This window comes from Siphateles boraxobius, unplaced genomic scaffold (assembly GCF_051911475.1).
Source record: "Siphateles boraxobius isolate OS27281-9 unplaced genomic scaffold, OSU_SipBor_1 130, whole genome shotgun sequence".
NCBI lineage: Eukaryota > Metazoa > Chordata > Actinopteri > Cypriniformes > Leuciscidae > Siphateles > Siphateles boraxobius.
The window spans coordinates 44,589,757-44,614,688 of record NW_027508734.1 but is presented as its reverse complement, the minus strand read 5'-3'; the positions used below and the strand labels follow the sequence as shown (position 1 = coordinate 44,614,688).

The 24,932-nt window shown below is 40.8% G+C and overlaps 1 protein-coding gene across 1 annotated transcript in view; it reads left to right on the top strand.

Annotated features, from left to right (window-relative positions):
* Positions 1–24,932, top strand: part of slc8a4b (solute carrier family 8 member 4b) — a 115,627-nt gene that overhangs the window by 20,729 nt on the left and 69,966 nt on the right. The window lies entirely within an intron of this gene.

Sequence of the window (24,932 nt, the reverse complement as noted above, 5' to 3'; positions counted from 1 at the left end):
TAAACATCTGATAAACATATTTAAAAGTGCTTATTCACGTACATTATAAATCACAAATGTTCTCCCGAAAGCCTAAGTGGAGTGGGGGCCATGTTTGACTTTTTTGTGACATCATTTCAGGTGATTCCTTAACTCATGAATATTAATTAGGCTGTGCTGGACAGCTATTCATTTAAAGTACTTATTAATAAACAAAGCCCAAAGGTTTGTTTATTTTTTTTATTCAAAATTTTATTGCTGTGCTAAATATTTAAAAGCACACATATCTTAAATTATATCTAAAATAAGTTTTGATATAGAGATCAATAAATAGTCTGAAACAGGAATTTTAATTTAAGTCAACATAAGTATATTTGTAAGGCAGCCCAGTTTAATGACAAGAACGTGCTGCTGCGTAATTTTTGCAAAATTCTATTTTATTCTATTAATTATTATTATTTTAATAATTTTAATAAAATTACTATTATTATTTTAATTCTATTTTATTGCTTCTCTTATGTTTCAAAGTGAAATGTATAGTGAGTGATGTTAAAAGCACATTGAAGTTTTTTTCTGAAACAGATATGACTGTGACAATATGTTATTGAATTAGATGGTGCACATTTTGCAGCTGTTCGGAAATGAAATGTCTTCAGACCTTTACCTTAAACCTAAGCAAAAGCAAATGCAAGATATAATGCACTTTCTGAAGCAACCTTGCCATTTTTCCACCTGGTTCTACAAGTGTAACGTTTCTGGGGTGTAGAAAGCGCACGATGAAGGATATGCAGGAAAAACAAGGTATTTAATAGGAAACTCAGGAGTAACATAAACGTTAACACAAACAATAACCGACAAGGGATAAAAGAGGACAGGGAGTATAAATACACAGGGTGAAATCAGGAAACTAACTAGACACAGGAGGGGGAAGATTAACTAATCAGGGATGAACAAGAATGGGTGGAGACAAGACAGAACATAATTGTGACAACAAGTCTTTGAATTCTTCTTTTGAATTTTGTGACTCGTGTTCATGGGACTCATACTGAGCGGTCTGCATCGCCAGTGCAATGCTGTACAAGATGATCTACTGAGCAAGTTTACTTTTCCGGAAAAGCCTGGTTATCAGAGTTTCTTAATATACAAACATTGAAATGTATTAGTTTACAAATCATGCAACGTATTACAAATGTGTTGTGGTTATAACATAGTATTTTGAAAGGAATAGCACAAAGTTTTTATTAATCGATAATCTGCCTCTGTAATAATAATTTGTGTGAAACTGAATAAAAGTTTTTGGTGGTTTACTGCCACTTCTAGTGTTCATTTCAGCTGGAAACTTTTAATTGGAAACTGTAGGTACCACACACTTTTTGGCTTTTTACAACTGTTCCGTTTTTAGAAAGAAATGGTATCTACTGAGGATTTCCAGTCAGTATTTAGGCTGTACCATAGTACTGAGACAGCTTTCATCAGAGTCACAAATGATTTGCTCTTATCATCCGATCGTGGTTGTATCTCTCTATTAGTGTTACTCGTTCTGTCACCTAATGGAGTTTTGGTTCCTTGCCGCTGTCGCCATTGGCTTTTGGCTCGCTTAGTTGGGGACATTTAATTTTATATTTAACAATATTATTACAACATTATTTTCCTGTTATCTCTGTAAAGCTGCTTTGAAACAATCTGTATTGTAAAAAGCGCTATATAAATAAAGGTGACTTGACTTGACTTGACTCGATCTTAGTGCTGCATTTGATACCATTGACCACAACATTATTTTAAATAGACTTGAAAATTATGTTGGCATTAGTGGAATTGCATTAGAATGGTTTAAGTCATACTTATCTGACCGTTATCAGTTTGTAGCAGTAAATGAAGAGATGTCTTATCGATCAAAAGTTCAGTATGGCGTACCACAAGGCTCAGTATTAGGGTACATGCTACCCTCAGTAGATATCATTAGGAGCATGACATTAGTTTTAACTGTTATGCTGATGATACTCAGCTCTATATTTCTTCATGCCCTGACGAAACCTACCAATTCACAAAATTAACTGATTGCATAGCTGATATAAAAAAACATTATGACTAGTAATTTCCTACTAAATTCTAAAAAAACAGAGATTCTTATTATTGGACAAAAAACTTCCTCACATACTAACCTAGAATACTGTCTTGAATACACTTGATGACTGCTCTGTTAAGTCTTCGTCGTCGGTTAGGAACCTGGGTGTGCTCTTTAATCTTTCATTTGAAAGTCACATGTTAGTATCTGTAAACCCACATTTTTCCATCTTAAAATTATATCTAAATTACGTCATATGCTCTCAATGACAAATGCGGAACAGTTAGTTCATGCGTTCATGACCTCAAGGCTAGATTATTGAAATGCTATTATGGGTGGTTGCCCTGCACCCTTAATAAACAAACTACAGCTGGTCCAAAACGCAGCAGTTCTTACCAGAACCAGGAAGTATCACCATAAGCCTGGTTCTGTCAACACTGCATTGGCTCCCTATTAAACATCGTATTAATGTTAAAATATTGCTGAATACTTACAAAGCACTAAATGGTTTAGCACCACAGTACTTGAGAAAGCTCTTTACGCATTATAGGCCGTCACATCTATTGCGATCTCAAAATTCCGGGCAGTTGATAATACCTAGAATATCAAAATCGACTGCTGGTGGTAGATCCTTCTCCTATTTAGCACCATATTCCTAACATTGTCTGGGAAGCAGACACACACATAGTTTCACTGTTTATCCCAAGGTTTACCGCAGTCCGCCGGATCCAGGCCGTATCTGGATCCGATGAAGGACCTGCGCCTGGAGACGATGACAACGCAGTCCTGAAGTATCAACTAGTCTCTCCCCTGTGAAGGCCTCCTTCCCTTTACCTCTGTACTAATAAGACGTTGTCGGGATAATTCTGGTGCACGCGGCTACGCGGAAGGGATAAAAAATTCTGTATTATAAATTTTTCACGGCTTGTACCTTGGATCCAATTTCATGGTTTGCGTTCTCGAGCCACCAGGCACTGTTTTGTGCAAATGAGCGGCCGGATCGCATTAATGGTTGGCGGCCCCTAAGTTAATAACTAATGAACGTTGCGACAGAAGTGAATCAATCAAAACTATCTTTAGCTAGACAATAACTTTATTCTAGAGCTGCTGTAAAGCCAAAACAATCTCTTTTACTTTAATTTCCTATTATCACTTTAAAGCTGCTTTGAAACAATCTATATTGTTAAAAGTTCTATATAAATGAAAGTGACTTGACTTGACTATGAGTAGCCCACTTCTAGGGCAAAATAACCTTGAATTTGGAATGTCGTTTTTGCCAAAATAACTTGAGATGTATGATATTCCATCATGTAAGCAAAGTAAACTGTGATTACAAGGTTTTTCATTTCGTCACTCATTTAATTTCTTTGTTGTCTAATTGATGACTAGTCTATTTTTGGGCTATGGTTTTTAGACGTCGATTACATTTTCACTGACAGCCGAAATTGCTTTGTTTTAGCCTAGAAGTCTGGGCTGTGTTTGGATGGCCATTAGACGTCTTTTAAACACCAAATTACTTGCTGGGTTTTTTGTGTAAGCATACTTTGCAATAAATTTTATTATCATTCTCATTCTGATAGTCCACCACCAAACTCAGGCTATTTGTTTAGCCAATGTTGCTAAGGTCTTAAAATTCTTCCTGAGTCTTCTGAGTGTTTACATTTTGGATGAACCATTGTCAACTGATGACACTAGTTGACTCTGCATATTAAGCTGGTAAAAAAGAAGGTACATTAAAAACTTTAGAGACACATACGTTTAATATCAGCCAACTAAGTTCAGAGATGAAATTGTGGAGGACTCCATGATAAACATGACATACACCATATGTGTGCTTTCAGGGTTAGCTTCGTAGTATTACAATTAATACTCATGTCCATATTTTTGTCTGACAGATGAGAGATTTTCAGCCTCAAATGCAAGAATTAGCATTATCAAAAGTGGCTGTTATCGCTGCATGTTTCTTTTACATCACCACCAGCAGCACAATCAGCATTTGCAATTACTATTTTCTGTGAGGAAGCCACAGTATTCTGCCCTCAGTCCCTCTCTCCCTTCATTTTCTATTCCTCTCGATTTTTCTGTCCATCATTTCACACATTATGATAGTCTTATTTAAATGAGAGTCAGATGAATGGTAAGTGCACTAATGCACTAATCCTTTTTTCAAGCGAGCTTGATATTTTTTCACAGAGAATGTCTCCATTGCAAGTAGGCAACATTCAACATCGGGTTTTATCTTTTTATATACTGTGTTTATGTAACGGAGGCCAGCTAGTAGTTGCTGTGCGAGTAAACCTCACTCCTCTGATCTCAATAGGCGCTCTGGCGACAGATGCTAGAGGCTGCAGTCTTTAGCCTCCTTGTTAGAGCGCCTGACTCTCATGCCGGAGACCCGGGTTGGAGGCCCGCTCGGAGCGGGTCGAGTGGGACCCAGGTGAAGGGGGGTTACATTGGTGCCGTGACCCGGATGGGAGTGAGGTTTAGGGGGGTGAGTGTAACGGAGGCCAGCTAGTAGTTGCTGTGCGAGTAAACCTCACTCCTCTGATCTCAATAGGCGCTCTGGCGACAGATGCTAGAGGCTGCAGTCTTTAGCCTCCTTGTTAGAGCGCCTGACTCTCATGCCGGAGAGCCGGGTTCGAGGCCCGCTCGGAGCGGGTCGAGTGGGACCCGGGTGAAGGGGGGTTACATGTATAACATTGACCAGAAAATCTCTTGAGAGATTCATTGTTTTCTTCACAACAGGGCTCATTTCTTTTTTATCAGTGAGATCTTTTTATCAGCAATATCAGAACATGTATTTTTTTGTCTTTTTCTGTCTTCCCTGTTTTTCTTTCTCTCTATTTCACTTCCCCCTCATTTTTATGTTGTTTTTTTCCATTCTGTTCCGTTGTTCTGTGATTGTGTTGATACAGTTGTTCATTGGAAGCAGTGAGATTTAATTATTTAGGCTCAGTAATTAGATCCCTTCTCTGTATATCAGCATACTTGAATTTTTGAGGACTTGTAGGCCTACAGTGCCAGTCTTGGGTGTTAAAGTGTCATCTGTTACCTCAGAGGCATTTCTGGCCTATACAGCTTGCTGGATGTGCCCTGTGTGTGTTTACATCTGTTTTGCTTTCTTTTTGACTGGCAGCCTATGAGTGTGAGTTTATATAAATGTCTAAGTTTGTTTAGATATGTGTGTGTGTGTGTGTGTGTGTGTGTGTGTGTGTGTGTGTGTGTGTGTGTGTGTGTGTGTGTGTGTGTGTGTGTGTGTGTGTGTGTGTGTGTGTGTGTGTGTGTGTGTGTGTGTGTGTGTGTATGCGTATACACGTGTGTGTGTGTGTGTGTGTGTGTGTGTGTGTGTGTGTGTGTGTGTGTGTGTGTGTGTTGAAAATGGAACAGTGCATGATTAATTTGAGGGACAAGAAGCAGTGCAGTCCTGTGTAGTCTCATTTGGTCAGCTGAGAGATTCATTGTACATGGTGGAAAGAATACAAGTCAAGGATGATATACAGTCATCCGGGCATTATCATAAAATAAACATCAGTGTGACATGACACGAAGCTACACACCAAATAATTGTATACATGACCATTTTAAGGGTCAGTTATTTCTTTTAATTCAGCAAGGATTTATTAATTGATCAAAAGTGACAGTAAAGTATTTTACATTGTTACAACAAAATATTTAATTTTAGTGAATACTGTTCTTTTGAATTTTCTATATATCAAAGTAGGCCTATCTTGTAAAAAAAATGAATCGCAATTTCCAGAAAAAAATTAAGCAGCAACTGTTTTGCATTGCATTGATAATAATAAGAAATGTTTCTTGAGCACTAAATCAGAATATTAGAATGATTTCTGAAGGATTATGTGACACCAAAGACTGGAATAATGACTGCTGAAAGTTCAGCTTCGTAATCACAGTAATACATTTTTTTACGTTAAAATATTAAATCATTAATTTATATTGTAATATTTCTCAATATAATTGTTTTACTGCATTTTTGATTAAATAAATGCAGCCTTGGTGAGCATAATTTCTTTAAAAAACAAAAGAATCAACCCCAAACTTTTGAACGGTAGTGTACATAGACATGCAATACGGATTTGAGTCTGAATTACTTTATAATGTGAGAAGAAAGTCAAAAATATTTTAGCAGTTATTGAAAAAAGAATTCCCCTCTAGTCAGATTCATTTAACACTGTAACTGTCATCCATTTGTAAAGACGGGAGATATTCATCTAACCTATTTGAAGGGTTTTCTCAGAAGGTTCCCATGGACCTCATTTTCTCAGCCCTTCTCAGAAGGTTCCTGGGATGTATACAGTCTGTTCGAACAGACCGTTTCTTTAGAAGGATGGGACATAAGGTCAACATTGGTCCAGAAAAATTATACAACAGCTTAAAATATTCTCCAGCTTACTTTTTTTAATGCAGTAGAATGAATCTAATGCATTGCCAGCCATCCAAACACCAAAAGATCTAAAAAATATAATGTGACTGACATTGATCAAATATTGGGCATCAGTTTCTTTGCCTATGGGCTGGTAATAATGACTAATAATCAACATCAGGTTGAAGAGCATATTATGGTATGTTCGGTGAGTCGAAGATGAATCCTGTCAAATTAAGCGCAAGGTAATCAAACATTGAAGAGCTGACATGATCATTGAATCAAGGGCAGAAACACTCATGTGGAAACAGACTACCTAACAGGTTGTCTCCTTTAGCTCTCCCTGGCGCTATTCAAAATGTCAGTGGGATTAGTATTAATATAATGATTCAATGAGAGGATGACTTTAAACCTTGTATTGTGATTGCTGTTGTGGGATTGATCTACAGAGTTAGGTCAATGCAGCCAGTCATTTCATTTTCAATACCCTGCCCTTTCTGTTCATGTGCAGAAAAATTGAGATGCAAATGGGAGGGCCGTGCTTGGAGAGGGAGAGGGAGAGGGAGAGGGAGAGGGAGGGGGAGAGGGAGGGGGAGAGGGAGAGAGAGAGAGAGAGAGAGGGAGGGAGAGAGGGAGAGAGGGAGGGAGAGAGGGAGGGAGGGAGGGAGAGAGAGAGAGAGAGAGAGAGAGAGAGTGAGAGAGAGAGAGTGAGAGAGAGAGAGTGAGAGAGGGAGAGAGGGAGGGAGGGAGAGAGAGAGGGAGAGAGAGAGAGAGAGAGACAGAGAGAGAGAGAGAGAGAGAGTGAGAGAGAGAGAGAGAGAGAGAGAGAGAGAGAGAGAGAGAGAGAGAGAGAGAGTGAGAGTGAGAGAGAGAGAGAACGCTTATTTGAAGGGCACTGTGAAGCCATAACCTTTACCTTTTCCAAGTGTATTAATCAGGGAAAACGCCAAAGGCTGTAAACCTCTGGCATCTCGAAGCTGTCAGTTCCCCTCCAGTTGCTAATTGATGAGCTCGTATCCTTGTAGTTTGGCCATCAATGATCTCCTGTGAGCCAAGACAAGGGAATGTGGCCCGTACCCTTCATCAGTCAGAGGACTGCTGAATTACTGCTGTTCAGGGTGAGATGCTGTGAATACAGTCCAGACTTACTGGATATTATCACAACGCCCTCTGGAACACTTGATTCGGATTGGTTTATGACATTCTGTGGTCAAGTATTTTTGTATAATAAACACTTAACTGTCTAGTTTATGGATGCATGTTATTTTGGTAGCATGTCATTATCAGCCTTTAGTAGAGATTTTTAATTTAACATCCAATCTGGTTTTATGTAAAATGGTGCATGATCATTTTCCCTATTTTTATTTCCCTATAGGCCATTCAGTGGTAATCAGCCATAACATGAAAATAATTATTGACTTATAGGTATCAGCCAGAATTTTAATATCAGTGCACCTCTAATTAATTATATAAATAATTTCCCAGGTAATTCTCCTACTTAGTTGAGTTAGTTTTATGTCTCCCGCGTCACTCTGCAGTCTCTTCTCACATAATAAAATTGTCTCAATTCAAATGAATATTTAATGTCCATTTATTTATTTAAGTTGCCATGTAATAAGTGGCTTACCAAGCTTCTAGAAAAAATTATCTAGAAGCTGGAATGATGGCTGAGGATCTGATGAGAAATCAGGCTTGGAGCTTTTTGAGTTAGACTAAATTAAAATGGGATGAGGCTGCTTTATCTCCTCTAAACTTGGCACCTTCTTTCTCACTCTCATTCTATGTTACTTTCATTTTTACACCCCATGTCTTTTTAAAGAATGTCTGTTTAGCACTCACTCTCTCACAATTCTTTCTTTTTGAACTATTGGTGTCATCTCACCAAAGTCAGCTCCTGACTTTCCTTTCGAAAATGAAGTATACTTCAAGTAAATTTTATGAAGTATACTTAATTAACGTTCAAGTATATTTTTTAAATATACTAATATCAGTGTACTAGTAGTAAACTTGTGTACTATTTCAATACTGCTTGGGACTAAATTGACCCACTTTTTAGTAGTTATTTTTACATTTTAAGTATACTACTTTGTTCCTATTTAGGTATTATTTTTTATACTTGAAATACCTCTAACTGTACTTTAATTCTTTCCATTTTAAAAAAATGCATCCTTTTTATCAACACTTGAATGTGGGTAAGTTTCATAAAAAAAGAAACTGAGAAAATCGCATTTTTGTCAAAGACTACGACAAATCAGATCCAGACGATGATAAAAACACAGATGTAGTAGATCCATCAACACTCTTAAAGCTTAACAGTTATTTCCTCTTCCTGGGTCGACATTTAATTCGGTATTGTTTGGCAGTTTTTGTTATAAATGCTGTTTAATTGTTGATGATCGCAATGTTTTACATTTGCGTAAGCAATCTTTCTATCACTGGTTTACAGTTCTTCTCCACCTGTGTTTTGATCCAGAGATTCTGTACTAGGAAATGCAAAATAGCGCCCCCTACCATATAGCAGTGAAAACATGGATAGCCGGAAAATTCGGTCAATGGCGGGGAAAGAGTAAAGCTGATTTGAAGTAAATTCCTACACTACCAGTGGACTCGCCAACACAAAAATTCAGATTCTCAGAATTAGTAACAAATCTGTTTTCTTAATAACAATGTAACAATGTAAGTTTCAAAAAATGTAAGTTTATAAGACAGTATGTAAAACTACGTGAAAAAAGTATTTAATAGGCTACTCAATCACAACTACAAGCTGAGTATACTTTTGGTGAATTTCAGGACACCTTCCCTCACACTACAATTCTAATGCCATTCTCACCAGTCACAAATCCTTCACTTTTCTCTTAGTGATCCTGTGTGTTGAAATTTACAAATACAATTGTTTATCAATATTGTAATATGCCTTCAGGGGCCTGTTTCAGAAAGGAGGTTAAGTGAAAACTCTGAGTATGTTAACCCTGAAATGAGGGAAACTCTGGGTTTTCTGTTTCAGAATGGGAGGTAAGTCAAACCTGAGAAAGCAGGGTAAGTCAAGCCCGTTTCTGAAAGAGAGGTAACTTATACTCAGAGTCAGTTACCATGGTAACTTACTCTGTGAACCTAACCTGGTCGGGAGCAGGTTTACTTCCATAAACCCAGAGTTTATTTCGGTCTCCTCCCCTTTTTCAAAGAGGAAGTGGTGTTTAAACACCACATTCATCTTTCGGTACATTTATTCATTGCTGTTTTTTTCACCCAAGTTTTTTAATAAGATGAACTCTATATAACTTTTTAACTGGCAACTGAAAATACAGTAGATTAGAGTTACATCATGTAGTTCTAAACAAATTCTACAGAATTAAACTGTGAAAAACTACAAAAAATCACTGAACTGTGTTCATCTGTGCACCAGTAGTTGATGGACCTTCCTCCTGCTGTTCTTCCACACTCTGGGGATTGGGGAGAGATAAGAATATTCGTTTACACTTAAATACAAACTTAGATTCTATAGGCTACTCCACATACATAATGTGAAGAAATGTGATGTGTAGATTGTTTGATGTGTAGACACATAATATTAACATTTCCTCTGTAGTGGCAGGCAGAACTGTTACTTCAACCCCGTCGTCCTGTGAAGATGAGCATTTGGTTGAGCAGATTTTATAATACTATTTGTCATAATTTCTGGTGTATTCTGGTGTACAACTGTCTGGGGTTCTGTTGGGACAGGAGGCTCCAAAAGACAGATATTACCATCAGAATCTGTTGGGAGCAACAAAAAACCCAACCCAAAGTAAAATATATGGAAATATCAAAAACAGCCTATATAAAAAATAACACATATGATGGAGATGGAGACCTCTTACATTTTATGAAGGCACTTGAATCTTCGGGAGTGAATGGCTCTGATGAAGTCCCTCCTGGAATTCCCTCAGCCATTGGCCTTCCAGCATTCAGGCTCAGGGCCATCTCCATCTCCTCTGCATCTTCATCTCCTCTGCATCTGCATCTCCATCTCCTCTGCATCTTCATCTCCTCTGCATCTCCATCTCCATCTCCTCTGCATCTTCATCTCCGTCTCCTCTGCATCTTCATCTCCTCTGCATCTCCATCTCCATCTCCTCTGCATCTTCATGTCCATCTCCTCTGCATCTGCATCTCCTCTGCATCTCCATCTCCATCTCCTCTGCATCTTCATCTCCATCTCCTCTGCATCTTCATCTCCATCTCCTCTGCATCTCCATCTCCTCTGCATCTTCATATCCATCTCCTCTGCATCTTCATCTCCATCTCCTCTGCATTTCCATCTCCATCTCCTCTGCATCTTCATCTCCATCTCCTCTGCATCTTCATCTCCATCTCCTCTGGATCTTCATCTCCATCTCCTCTGCATCTCCATCTCCATCTCCTCTGGATCTTCATCTCCATCTCCTCTGCATCTTCATCTCCACCTCCTTTGCATCTCCATCTCCATCTCCTCTGCATCTTCATCACCATCTCCTCTGGATCTGCATCTCCATCTCCTCTGCATCTTCATATCCTCTGCATCTCCATCTCCATCTCCTCTGCATCTTCATCTCCATCTCCTCTGCATCTTCATCTCCTCTGCATCTCCATCTCCATCTCCTCTGCATCTTCATCTCCATCTCCTCTGCATCTTCATCTCCTCTGCATCTCCATCTCATCTGCATCTTCATCTCCATCTCCTCTGCATCTTCATCTCCTCTGCATCTCCATCTCCATCTCCTCTGCATCTTCATCTCCATCTCCTCTGCATCTTCATCTCCATCTCCTCTGCATCTCCATCTCCTCTGTATCTTCATCTCCATCTCCTCTGCATCTCCATCTCCATCTCCATCTCCTCTGCATCTCCATCTCCATCTCCTCTGCATCTTCATCTCCACCTCCTTTGCATCTCCATCTCCATCTCCTCTGCATCTTCATCACCATCTCCTCTGGATCTGCATCTCCATCTCCTCTGCATCTTCATCTCCTCTGCATCTCCATCTCCATCTCCTCTGCATCTTCATCTCCATCTCCTCTGCATCTTCATCTCCTCTGCATCTCCATCTCCATCTCCTCTGCATCTTCATCTCCATCTCCTCTGCATCTTCATCTCCTCTGCATCTCCATCTCATCTGCATCTTCATCTCCATCTCCTCTGCATCTTCATCTCTACTGCATCTCCATCTCCATCTCCTCTGCATCTTCATCTCCATCTCCTCTGCATCTTCATCTCCATCTCCTCTGCATCTCCATCTCCTCTGCATCTTCATCTCCATCTCCTCTGCATCTTCATCTCCATCTCCTCTGCATCTCCATCTCCATCTCCTCTGCATCTTCATCTCCATCTCCTCTGCATCTTCATCTCCATCTCCTCTGCATCTGCATCTGCATCTCCTCTGCATCTGCATCTCCATCTCCTCTGGATCTTCATCTCCATCTCCTCTGCATCTGCATCTCCATCTCCTCTGCATCTCCATCTCCATCTCCTCTGGATCTTCATCTCCATCTCCTCTGCATCTTCATCTCCATCTCCTCTGCATCTCCATCTGCATCTCCTCTGCATCTTCATCTCCATCTCCATCTCCACCTCCTCTGCATCTCCATCTCCATCTCCTCTGCATCTTCATCTCCATCTTCTCTGCATCGGCATCTCCATCTCCTCTGCATCTTCATCTCCATCTCCATCTCCTCTGCTTCTTCATCTCCATCTCCTCTGCATCTTCATCTCCATCTCCTCTGCATCTCCATCTCCATCTCCTCTGCTTCTTCATCTCCATCTCCTCTGCATCTTCATCTCCATCTCCTCTGCATCTTCATCTCCATCTCCTCTGCATCTTCATCTCCATCTCCTCTGCATCTTCATCTCCATCTACTCTGCATCTTCATCTCCATCTCCTCTACATCTCCATCTCCATCTCCTCTGCATCTTCAGCTCCATCTCCTCTGCATCTCCATCTCCGTCTCCTCTGCATCTTCATCTCCATCTCCTCTGCATCTCCATCTCATCTGCATCTTCATCTCCATCTCCTCTGCATCTCCATCTCCTCTGCATCTCCGATCTCCTCTACATCTTCATCTCCATCTCCTCTGCATCTCCATCTTTTCTGCATCTTCATCTCCATCTCCTCTGCATCTCCATCTCCATCTCCTCTGGATCTTCATCTCAATCTCCTCTGCATCTGCATCTGCATCTCCATCTCCTCTGCATCTCCATCTCCATCTCCTCTGCATCTTCAGCTCCATCTCCTCTGCATCTTCATCTCCATCTCCTCTGCATCTCCATCTCCATCTCCTCAGCATCTTCATCTCCATCTCCTCTGCATCTCCATCTCCATATCCTCTGCTTCTTCCTCTCCATCTCCTCTGCATCTTCATCTCCATCTCCTCTGCATCTTCATCTCCATCTCCTCTGCATCTTCATCTCCATCTCCTCTGCATCTTCATCTCCATCTCCTCTGCATCTCCATCTCCATCTCCTCTGCATCTTCAGCTCCATCTCCTCTGCATCTCCATCTCCGTCTCCTCTGCATCTTCATCTCCATCTCCTCTGCATCTCCATCTCATCTGCATCTTCATCTCCATCTCCTCTGCATCTCCATCTCCTCTGCATCTCCGATCTCCTCTACATCTTCATCTCCATCTCCTCTGCATCTCCATCTTTTCTGCATCTTCATCTCCATCTCCTCTGCATCTCCATCTCCATCTCCTCTGGATCTTCATCTCAATCTCCTCTGCATCTGCATCTGCATCTCCATCTCCTCTGCATCTCCATCTCCATCTCCTCTGCATCTTCAGCTCCATCTCCTCTGCATCTTCATCTCCATCTCCTCTGCATCTCCATCTCCATCTCCTCAGCATCTTCATCTCCATCTCCTCTGCATCTCCATCTCCATATCCTCTGCTTCTTCCTCTCCATCTCCTCTGCATCTTCATCTCCATCTCCTCTGCATCTCCATCTCCATCTCCTCTGCTTCTTCATCTCCATCTCCTCTGCATCTTCATCTCCATCTCCTCTGCATCTTCATCTCAATCTCCTCTGCATCTTCATCTCCATCTCCTCTGCATCTTCATCTCCATCTCCTCTGCATCTTCATCTCCATCTCCTCTGGATCTTCATCTCCATCTCCTCTGCATCTTCATCTCCATCTCCTCTGCATCTCCATCTCCATCTCCTCTGCATCTCCATCTCCATCTCCTCTGCTTCTTCATCTCCATCTCCTCTGCATCTTCATCTCCATCTCCTCTGCATCTTCATCTCCATCTCCTCTGCATCTTCATCTCCATCTCCTCTGCATCTTCATCTCCATCTCCTCTGCATCTTCATCTCCATCTCCTCTGCATCTTCATCTCCATCTACTCTGCATCTTCATCTCCATCTCCTCTACATCTCCATCTCCATCTCCTCTGCATCTTCATCTCCATCTCCTCTGCATCTTCATCTCCATCTCCTCTGCATCTCCATCTCCATCTCCTCTGCATCTTCAGCTCCATCTCCTCTGCATCTCCATCTCCGTCTCCTCTGCATCTTCATCTCCATCTCCTCTGCATCTCCATCTCATCTGCATCTTCATCTCCATCTCCTCTGCATCTCCATCTCCTCTGCATCTTCATCTCCATCTCCTCTGCATCTCCATCTTTTCTGCATCTTCATCTCCATCTCCTCTGCATCTCCATCTCCATCTCCTCTGGATCTTCATCTCAATCTCCTCTGCATCTGCATCTGCATCTCCATCTCCACTGCATCTCCATCTCCATCTCCTCTGCATCTTCAGCTCCATCTCCTCTGCATCTTCATCTCCATCTCCTCTGCATCTCCATCTCCATCTCCTCAGCATCTTCATCTCCATCTCCTCTGCATCTCCATCTCCATCTCCTCTGCATCTTCATCTCCATCTCCTCTGCATCTTCATCTCCATCTCCTCTGCATCTCCATCTCCATCTCCTCTGCTTCTTCATCTCCATCTCCTCTGCATCTTCATCTCCATCTCCTCTGCATCTTCATCTCCATCTCCTCTGCATCTTCATCTCCATCTCCTCTGCATCTTCATCTCCATCTCCTCTGGATCTTCATCTCCATCTCCTCTGCATCTTCATCTCCATCTCCTCTGCATCTCCATCTCCATCTCCTCTGCATCTTCAGCTCCATCTCCTCTGCATCTTCATCTCCATCTCCTCTGCATCTTCATCTCCATCTCCTCTGCATCTCCATCTCCTCTGCATCTTCAGCTCCATCTCCTCTGCATCTCCATCTCCATCTCCTCTGCTTCTTCATCTCTATCTCCTCTGCATCTTCATCTCCATCTCCTCTGCATCTTCATCTCAATCTCCTCTGCATCTTCATCTCCATCTCCTCTGCATCTTCATCTCCATCTCCTCTGCATCTCCATCTCCATCTCCTCTGCATCTTCAGCTCCATCTCCTCTGCATCTTCATCTCCATCTCCTCTGCATCTTCATCTCCATCTCCTCTGCATCTCCATCTCCTCTGCATCTTCAGCTCCATCTCCTCTGCATCTCCATCTCCGTCCCCTCTGCATCTTCATCTCCATCTCCTCTGCATCTCCATCTCATCTGCATCTTCATCTCCATCTCCTCTGCATCTCCATCTCCTCTGCATCTTCATCTCCATCTCCTCTGCATCTCCATCTTTTCTGCATCTTCATCTCCATCTCCTCTGCATCTCCATCTCCATCTCCTCTGGATCTTCATCTCCATCTCCTCTGGATCTGCATCTCCATCTCCTCTGCATCTCCATCTCCATCTCCTCTGCATCTTCATATCCATCTCCTCTGCATCTTCATCTCCATCTCCTCTGCATCTCCATCTCCATCTCCTCAGCATCTTCATCTCCATCTCCTCTACATCTCCATCTCCTCTGCATCTCCATCTCCATCTCCTCTGGATCTTCATCTCCATCTCCTCTGCATCTCCATCTCCTATGCATCTTCATCTCCTCTGCATCTGCATCTCCATCTCCTCTGGATCTTCATCTCCATCTCTTCTGCATCTGCATCTCCATCTCCTCTGCATCTTCATCTCCATATCCTCTGGATCTTCATCTCCATCTCCTCTGCATCTTCATCTCCATCTCCTCTGCATCTTCATCTCCATCTCCTCTGCATCTGCATCTGCATCTCCATCTCCTCTGGATCTTCATCTCCATCTCCTCTGCATCTTCATCTCCATCTCCTCTGCATCTCCATCTCCTCTGGATCTTCATCTTCATCTCCTCTGCATCTCCATCTCCATCTCCTCTGCATCTTCATCTCCATCTCCTCTGCATTTACATATCCATCTCCTCTGCATCTCCATCTCCTCTGCATCTTCATCTCCATCTCCTCTGCATCTGCATCTCCATCTCCTCTGCATCTTCATCTCCATCTTTGTGAGCCTCTTCCTTCTTTCTGTTGGCTGAGTAGAAGTCAAATGAGAATGAACATTTAATTGTGTTAATTAGACCTATGTCAAAAATGCTGCTGCACTGCAAGACACTGGATGCTATTTAGTTATTTAATATGTCAAATGTTTGTAAAGTCAGGTAGCCTACATCCATGATTTGCTCAAGCCTTACCTGATTGAATTATGTTTTTATATTTCATTTTTAGCTGCTGCCATGTTCTTTTAATGCCTGCAGGATTGCACCTGCAAATTAAAATTAGGTTGAATAACATACTGTTCTTCCAGTGTCTTCTCTGATATTATAACAGTTGGGTAAGTTACTGTAAAATAGTTATTAATTACTAACTACAAATGACATCTTCAACAGTGTAATTAGATTAATGTAATAATTACTATCTCTAGAAAGTATTGGTCTACTTATTACTAATTACTTTATAAATCCCATATCAACCTCAACCACTTGAACAATACAAAAAGAGACAGTAAACTGCACTTTTAATGCTTTCAAATTAACAATATACAATTGCATGAATTATTCTTGAATTCACCAAAGTGTGTAGAGAGAGAAGGTTACATTAAAAATATACCTTTTAAAAATGTTAAATCCACTATTGTTTTATACAGAATTGTTCTATAATCTATGCAGTATTTAATGCAATGACATCATATTTTACTTTATATCACAGAAGAATTAAGAGTAATCCCTTTAATTAAATTCCAGTATTTAGATTCCTTGGTAATTACACCCAACACTGTATAACAGTAATTAAAATGTAAACATACGCATTGCCTCGAGCAACTATTTTCTCCCAAACTAACTCTCTCGATCGCCGCTGCTGCCATGCTGCTTAAAAAAAAAGTTTGCGTACTGCTGGTGAGAAATATGCAGACCTCTTTTTGTCTGGCGCTGTTACCATGGTGACTCATAATATCTGCGCTCCATTGATAATGGCTTTTTATAGTTGTGGTGCACGCGGTTAACTCAGAGTCAGTCAACTTAGAGTTGATTGAACTTACTCATTTCAGCTGTTCTGAAACCGAAAACTCAGAGTTTCCCATCGCAGGGTAAGTCAACTCAGAGTTCAAGTTTTAACTCATAGTTAGTTGAACCTCCTTATTGAAACAGGCCCCAGGACTGTTCTAGCACCTGTTGTTTGCTGGACCATCAAGACTGGGACAGATCAATTGTCTTATCGGCCATGAACAATGCAGACAGTCAGAGGAATTATGAAGTTTCAGCAGTAGTATGTAGATGACTGGTCCGAATGTAATCAATTTAACACTATAGTTTGAAAACTGTATTTAATACCATTGAACTGGGAGGCACTCAGTGTTTTATACAATGATTCACTATTCTGTTTTTAATCCTGGTGGACCAAAATATGAAATTTGCATGATAATATCATAAGCAGGGGTTCTCAACCCTGGAACCTCGAAGTTTTAACCTCCAACCTTAATTAAACACACCTGGACAAGCTAATTAAGGTCTTCAGGATTTCTAGGTTGTGTCCAAAAGCTTAAAGATGCTGCCTTCGGGGGCTGCATTCTGAGGTAGGACGACATCGAGTCACATCCGAATCCGAATGTACTGTCCCCTGAGATACCTTCATCTGTTCGATTTTAAAAGCAGCATAAATATATATCCTTTGCTTTGATATCCCACAATTCTCTGCGTTCCATTGACAGTTAAGCTAAAAATAAAGATGGCGTCTGAAGGTGGGGTCGATGGTCAGTTTGTGTGTAAATTTACGTTTTTAACCGTTTTGTGGAAATTATTATTGTAGTTATTAAATATTTGCTTAGTTACCATCAAAGCTTTCTCTATTTTGTTGTAGATCATTAAACTGTAATGCTGCCTCAGAAGTCTGTTTCGTGAGGTACCTTAGTTAGTTATTTAGTTAGTTATTTAGTTAGTTAGTTAGTTAGTTAGTTAGTTAGTTAGTTAGTTAGTTAGTTAGTTAGTTAGTTAGTTAGTTAGTTTTAGTTTATTTACCTTTGTGCGCAAATGCTGCCTGTGTTGTTGTGAGGCAACAAGTCAGCTGTCTAAGCTTTTGGACACAGCCCTAGAAAATTATTAACAGGTGATTTTGATCAAGGTTGCAGCTAAACTCTGAAAAATGAACATTAAGGGCCAGAGTTGAGACATATAGACATGCAATAGACCCCCCAAAAACCTTTATTTAGTCCACTTAGAAATAAGTCTGTCTGGAAAGTATTGTGTTGCAGATAAAAATGTCTGAAGGGTTATAAATCCAAATTATACTGTTCTGTTATAGCCAATGGGACCTTGAATGGACTGCACTGTTTAAACTTGAGGCTTTTGATAACTATTGGTTTTCAATTTCAAGGGCACACACTCTCTGTTTTACACACACACACACACTCTCGCGGTACACTCTCCTGCTGAGCAGCCAGCTGCTTGTTTTGTTAGTGGTGGGCTGTCTGGTTCTGAGTTTGGTGTTCCTGTCCAACAGGCTCCAGGATTCAGCTGCTGCTGAAGGTCACCATGCATAAATTTACTGTATACTGTATCTACTAAGATCAGTCCGTGTAGAGGTCGGAGAACTTGAGCTGCTCTGACCGCTGATATGTTCCCTGCTGATATATGAATAACTGTGAACATCATTTCCCTTCTGCAGACTTACTAGTGATCCACTGCTGTGTTATTCTCAGACTGCTGTAGCAAATGAGAAGTTATGTAATATGTGAAAATAAGGGGGAAACAATTATACAGAACCACAAATTCTTGGACAGTTTTTGGACAAATCCTTCGTAGAAATAACAAGATTTCAAAAAAGCAAGGTTTACAGTTAGCCATAAAAAGAAAAACTCAACAATTGTGACTCTGTCAGGGTGCCAGTTCTGGAGCCGGTGACCAATCTGGAACAGTTTCATACAAGGGATCAAAAATTGTCTTGACCTTCTGGTAGATGCCACAATTACACCATCTGACACTTTAACAAATATTTCTGATTTCAGGTAGAGATTATAAAAATCCAAATAAATACCTAAATATTTTGCGACTTAAGCTGGCCAACAACTGGTCACTGTGTATTTCAGAGTGAAGCATGGCACTATGTTACTTTTACACAAGCAACTCATTAGCCCCATGTCACCATTCAGCTCAGTTTGGTTTTGTTTTCATGGACTTTCAGTTTGTTTTCATTTGTCACGTGTCTTCCTTGTTCAGATTCATGCCACTCGTTTGTCTCCTTGGTTACTGTCATTATTAGTTAGTTTGTTTCAGCTGTGTTTGATTAATTATCTTGTTTGAGTTTGCGATTTAGGGGCTGTTTACACGACACAGTTTTCAACTAAAAACCTACGCTTAAATTACACCACCTCCTGTACTCATGGTCCAGTCACCGGTATACCTATGTGTGTGTTACTACTACCTGTTTGGATCGCTACCCGTTTTTGATTATAAGTAAACTGTGTGTTGGAACCTTTATCTTCCGTGTCTTCGTCTGCCTCCCTCCACACACCCGTAACAATTACTCACATTATTAGTGATATTATTATTAAATACCTTTTTAGCCTGTTTACTGTTCTCAAAAGACTGAGGTGCGGTATGTTTGATTTTTTGTGGGGGGCAGTTTTATCATTATTTCATTGGAAACATAAGCCACAATGTAAACAAATCTCATATTTTGTTTTGTTTTTGCATGGGCTTTGAGTTTTCCTAAATAAAAAAAGGGATAAATTGGACAGACACAGTAAATTAAGCTTAATTTACTAAACTCAAAAAAGATTTTTAACAGTGTTCATAGATCCCCTGACTAGCTGAGCTCTGAACCAGCACCAATTCACTCTTTCTTTCCATCACAATGTATTTATTTTATTCTTTGTCTGTTCTATTTTGTTCTCTGTCTGTCAATTAAATTTTCTACAATGCTTTATGTCCTACAGCAACCTTTCTTCTCCTGTTGCCCTTTTCACACTTCATCTCCATCTCTGCCTCTGTGTATTTGTGTGTAGAATGGACTGTGGTGCTTTCATCCATGAGTGGACATGTTCTAAGAGGGCCTTGTCAGCGTAGCACACACAGGTGCATACACACACACACACACACACACACACACACACACACACACACACACACACACACACACACACACACACACACACACACACTACACGCACAACAGTTTATGCTTCTATTTTGAGCACTATCTCCTGTCCAATCTTCTGTTACAGCAGTTCCCACAACAATTACCCGCAAGCATTTACAACTATTTAACATGCATGGCCATGGCACCCGCACAAGACAACCACTGGCCATCATCATTAGCTGCCAAGCATGCAATTAGCTAATGATGAAATATAATAGCCTGCTTCTTTCAGCACATCTGACTATGAGTCCTTAATCTTGAGTTTTAGAGGGATATATTACGAGCTACACAGTGGTTACATTTGGTCTTTATTGCCTATAAATTCCTATTATGGATGTACTTCTCTCCGCCCCATTGGTTTTGCCTTAAGAAGTCAGCGGGGATCAGTAACAATGAGCCACTGTAAAACATTTAAAGAGAACAGTGTTTTTCATGGACGAATAAAAATCAAACAATTGAGTGTTGTTTCAAATAGCTGATGTTTTCTGCTCCTGAGAATATGAATTTGAGCATTGTTCACTCTGAAGAGACGCTACACTGCAAATTTCAAGCTCTCTTTGTTTATCATTGTGGCGAGCAGGATGAGGCCGAGGGACGTGAGAGAACGGCACGAGGCCGGTGGCATGAGTGATAATGAATGTCACCTGTGAGACACACCGGTCTCGCATCTCTCACAGAGGAGCTGAAGCATAAAAGGAAGAGTGACAACGCTGAAGATAGAGAGAGGAACAGGCCTGATTTTATCTTATGTTTTATTTCTGTTCTGTGTAGCCAGCAGTCGTCCGTGAGGGGCTGCTGGCGGATCCTTTTGTTTTTGTATTTGTCTTATTTTATTATTAAAAATGTTAAATGTTCGCCGGTTCCCGCCTCCTCCTTCCCACAACTTTGAACCTCGTTACACTGGTGCCGAAACCTGGGAAGAAGGAGGGACACGCTGTTTGGGAGCCTCGCTGCTGAGGGGGATCGCGGTTCTGAGGAGGTCGGGCAGCACGAGGGAGCGATGGCCGCTGATTGCTGCCCGAGGCGATGGTGCTGGAGCGATTGAACAGCAGGTGGGACGGAGACCTCGCTGCCGTGCTCCTGGGTCGAGGAGGGGTGGCCTGTTGCCGTCGGCCATGATGGGGGCGGAGCAGGGAACGGGGGACTCGTTGCCGGCTGCCCTCGACCGGAGGAGCCATCGCCGTCTGCCAGGAGGCAGGGGAGCGTTGAGCCGTTCCCCCAACGGATGTCCAGTACCATCGCATGGCACGGCGTGTGAGTCTCTCAACTGGCTGAGGACCAAGCGATAGCGTGTCCGGGAACCGGAGTTTTTTTGTTGTTGTTTTTCTCTCCCCTCTCTCGGATCTGTCGCTCCTCATGCTTCCATCTCTGTTTCCCTCGCCTCATCGGTCCATACCCCCCAGGGGGCGCAGGCCGGGCGGGGGAGTAGAGCACAGTCTCGTGGGTACCCCCCGGCCTGCGAGGGGCGATGAGGGTATGTGGCGAGCAGGACGAGGACGAGAACGGAGAACCATTCTTTCACGTCCCTTGGCCTTGTCCTGCTCGCCACAATCATATTTTCAAACAAAATGATAGACAGCAAGTAAAGATAATTTCACTTTAGAACTGTCTGGCTGACACTAATGCAAACAAATATGAATATATCACACTGAGAGCTGTCATGTTTTTTGAAGGGGCACCAGTGTCAGTCCTGGCTCATTTGCCCTAGGTGACATCTTAGGCCTCATTTATAAAATGGTGTGTAGAAAACGTACTACATTTGATCTTACAATCATTTCTCAAAATGTGCATCGGTGTGATTGAGAGAACAAATGCACAAAAAAACTTCTCTTCCAGATGTGAAATCTATAAATCACAAATTATCTTGAAATTGCGCAGAGCTGAATGGTTTCAAATCTACTTCTTTTAAACGCTTCCTAAATAATGTCATTTTAACATAAAAGAGCACCAGTCAACAGCAAAATCCTTTACTTGAAAATAGAGAACGGCAAGAATTGCTTAGATTTCCAAATACCTGCTGTACTCCAACACCCTGCCACAAGGAAATGTGCGTTTGATGGGGACTGTGGTAATCTGTAGTATAAAAGAGGGCCAGGGTTCCAATCATAGTTTTAAACAAGCATGTGTTTATTCCTAAAATAATCATGCAGATTAATTTTCAAAGACACAATACTGTTCAAGTTTTAGGTCATACGATTCTGAAAAAAAAGCCCCTTATGCTCACCAAGGCTGCATTTATTTTATCTGTTTAACGCATTCTTGCTGAATTTCAATTCTCTTTGAAAATTAAAAAAAAAAAAAGTTATGGTAATTAACTTTTTGTTGTATTAAAAATTAGTTCTTAGTTCAAAACACAAAATAATGCCTTTCATAGACATGGGACTTGATCTTAAAGAGAATTATGTCAGCATTTTCACCTTCATATCATTCCAAACCTGTATGGAATTCTTTATTTTGTGGAACATAAAATAAGTTGTTTTGAAGAATGTTGGTAACCAAAGGTTTGTTTACCATTGACTTCCATTGTAGTGCCAAAATAAACACTTGACGCTGCTTCAGAAATTGAATACTTCCCTATAGTATGTGAATAACAGTACACCAACAGAGTAATATGTCCAAATACATAGTATTCGAAAAACAGTATAGACAAAATGTAACCGGATGACCTACTACTTCAGCCAAGATTCTGAAGTGTGCATTCGATGGACACTTTACTATCCCTTGAGGCCACGGGAGAGAATTTATGAATGGAAATGAAGCGATGCAACTGATGCGGGTAGGTCACGTGACAGTTAACAACATAGTGGATGTACTGCATCATTCATTTTCATGCATAGTATATGCATACTAACTATATAGAACATACTTTTTCAGTGGTCGCAAAATAATTCAAATTCAAATGTAGTACCAACTCAGACAGTATGCGATTTCAGACACACTATGAGACATTCCTTAAAATATATTTTTATGTTTCACAGAAGAAAGTCACATGTGTTTGAGTAAATGATGACAGAATTTTCATTTTTGGATGAATCTCTTAAAAATCTTAACTTGGTGTTTCTAAGTTCTGACATCCTGTATAGAAAAGAACAGGTGTTGTGGCTATCCGGTAGGTCCTGGAACTGAACATGAGCCAGCTGGAGAGAGGCAGGTTCAGAGAAAGGCTGTTCTTGGGTCAGACCAGACTGTGCTGGTGTAGGACAGGTGTGACATCTGCAGCCTCTGACTGTCGTCAGACTTTTAAAGAGAGAAATAAAGGAAATGCAGGTGGTGGAGAAAGAAGAGCGGTAGAAAGGATCACAGAGGGCAGGCATGATTGGGAAAGTAATGAAAAAGATGAGTGGAGAGTGAGCCACAGGCCTCTCAGTCCCTTATATATATTCTTTTCGCTTTTTCTCCAAGGTCAGCCATGATGACTGCCCTTTAAAAAACACCCTACAAATTACTTGGTAATGAAACTGATACCAGATATGCATCAGTAGGTCTTCTCTTCATCTTATCTCTCCTTTATTTTCTCCACACTATGTCTTATTTATGATAGTACTTTATACTCCTATTGATTACTACTAATGGTTTCACTAAGATAAGAATCCTTCTGAGACAGACCTTGCAGTGTATTCTCAGTGCTAGTCAACCTGATAGGTGCAAAAGTAAAATAAAATACAAATAAATAACTACACTATTTAACATAATGAAAAGTTACTTTAAGAATTTTGACTTTTCTTTATGTGCCAAGTCTTTGACACAAGTGTGAAATATAGACAGCACAGAGTCATGTGAATGAAATTCAGTGTTCTTAGTAGCTGTTTATGGGACAAATACACAAGGAGGAAGTAACCTATTAGGTACCTGCTTTGCCGCATTCTACCCTTCACCAATCAGAGTGGCTCTGGTTCTAACACTGGTTGCCGCTTGGACAGGGAATCTGCAGACCCCTTTGAGAACCAGATTATAATATTTCTAAATAGAATCTAGCCAGACTAAGTTGTTGCTGTTTTGAAAATTTAATGTGTTGAGGACATTATCTTGTCCCCCTGGCCAGTGGCCGTTGGTTTATGGTTCCTGACTCAAGTCAGTGTTTGCAGAGATGATGTTTCCCACCTCAAAATGCCTTTTCCATGGAAACCCATTGAACAAGACCAAACTGAGCAATTGGAAAAGGTTTATTTGCTGTTGTGAAATGTGGTCCCTTCAGGTCTCTCAACTCAGGCATTATCCTGCCTTCACATGCTATCGGAAATGTCCTACTTCTGAAGTCGCTATTATGAGCTTGTTACGTTCAAGTGCTTTGTTGTCGGAAAGAACATGATTCATGGAGGACACCAGGTTTATTCTTGCTTATTTGTTTGGAAATTCTTATTAAAGCCAAAATTATATTTAACTTCCCATTCAAACAGATTATTAGCTGGCCGACAATTCTGGAATTTCCATCAAATACAGGCCATTTTCGTGGTGTATAACACATACAATATGCTTCAAATTATCATTCATATATATTAACATGCACTACTTTAACGACAAGACAAGGGGATGTAGCTGTTGTGGAAAAAAACTATTAAAGCATACCAGTCACAGCAGTAATCACTGTCACCTCCACCATGATTAAAGTTTATGGGCTGCCCAGCTGAAAATAATCCCCAAGCTTCCCAGTGGTAAATACGACTTGAGAGGGCATTCATGTCCAATTTTTAACTAGGAAACTCGTATTTATGATTCTCCCGATAGCACGTGAAGGCAGCATTATTACACTCTTAGCCCTGCAGGAACACTTGTCAGCAAAGGACACTCCTGATTGTCAATTTCAGTCTGTTACTTATTGAAAAGAGTTCATGTCAAGCTTATTTTTATCAATAATTAATTCCCATCTGTGTGAAACTCCATAAGAAATTACTTTAAGGCAAAAAAAATGCAGGTTACTTATTTTAATGATCTTTTCATTTGACGGTTTTATCGAAAATAACCACCTTGCCTACAGGGATGAAGGAGGATTAGATTGTCTT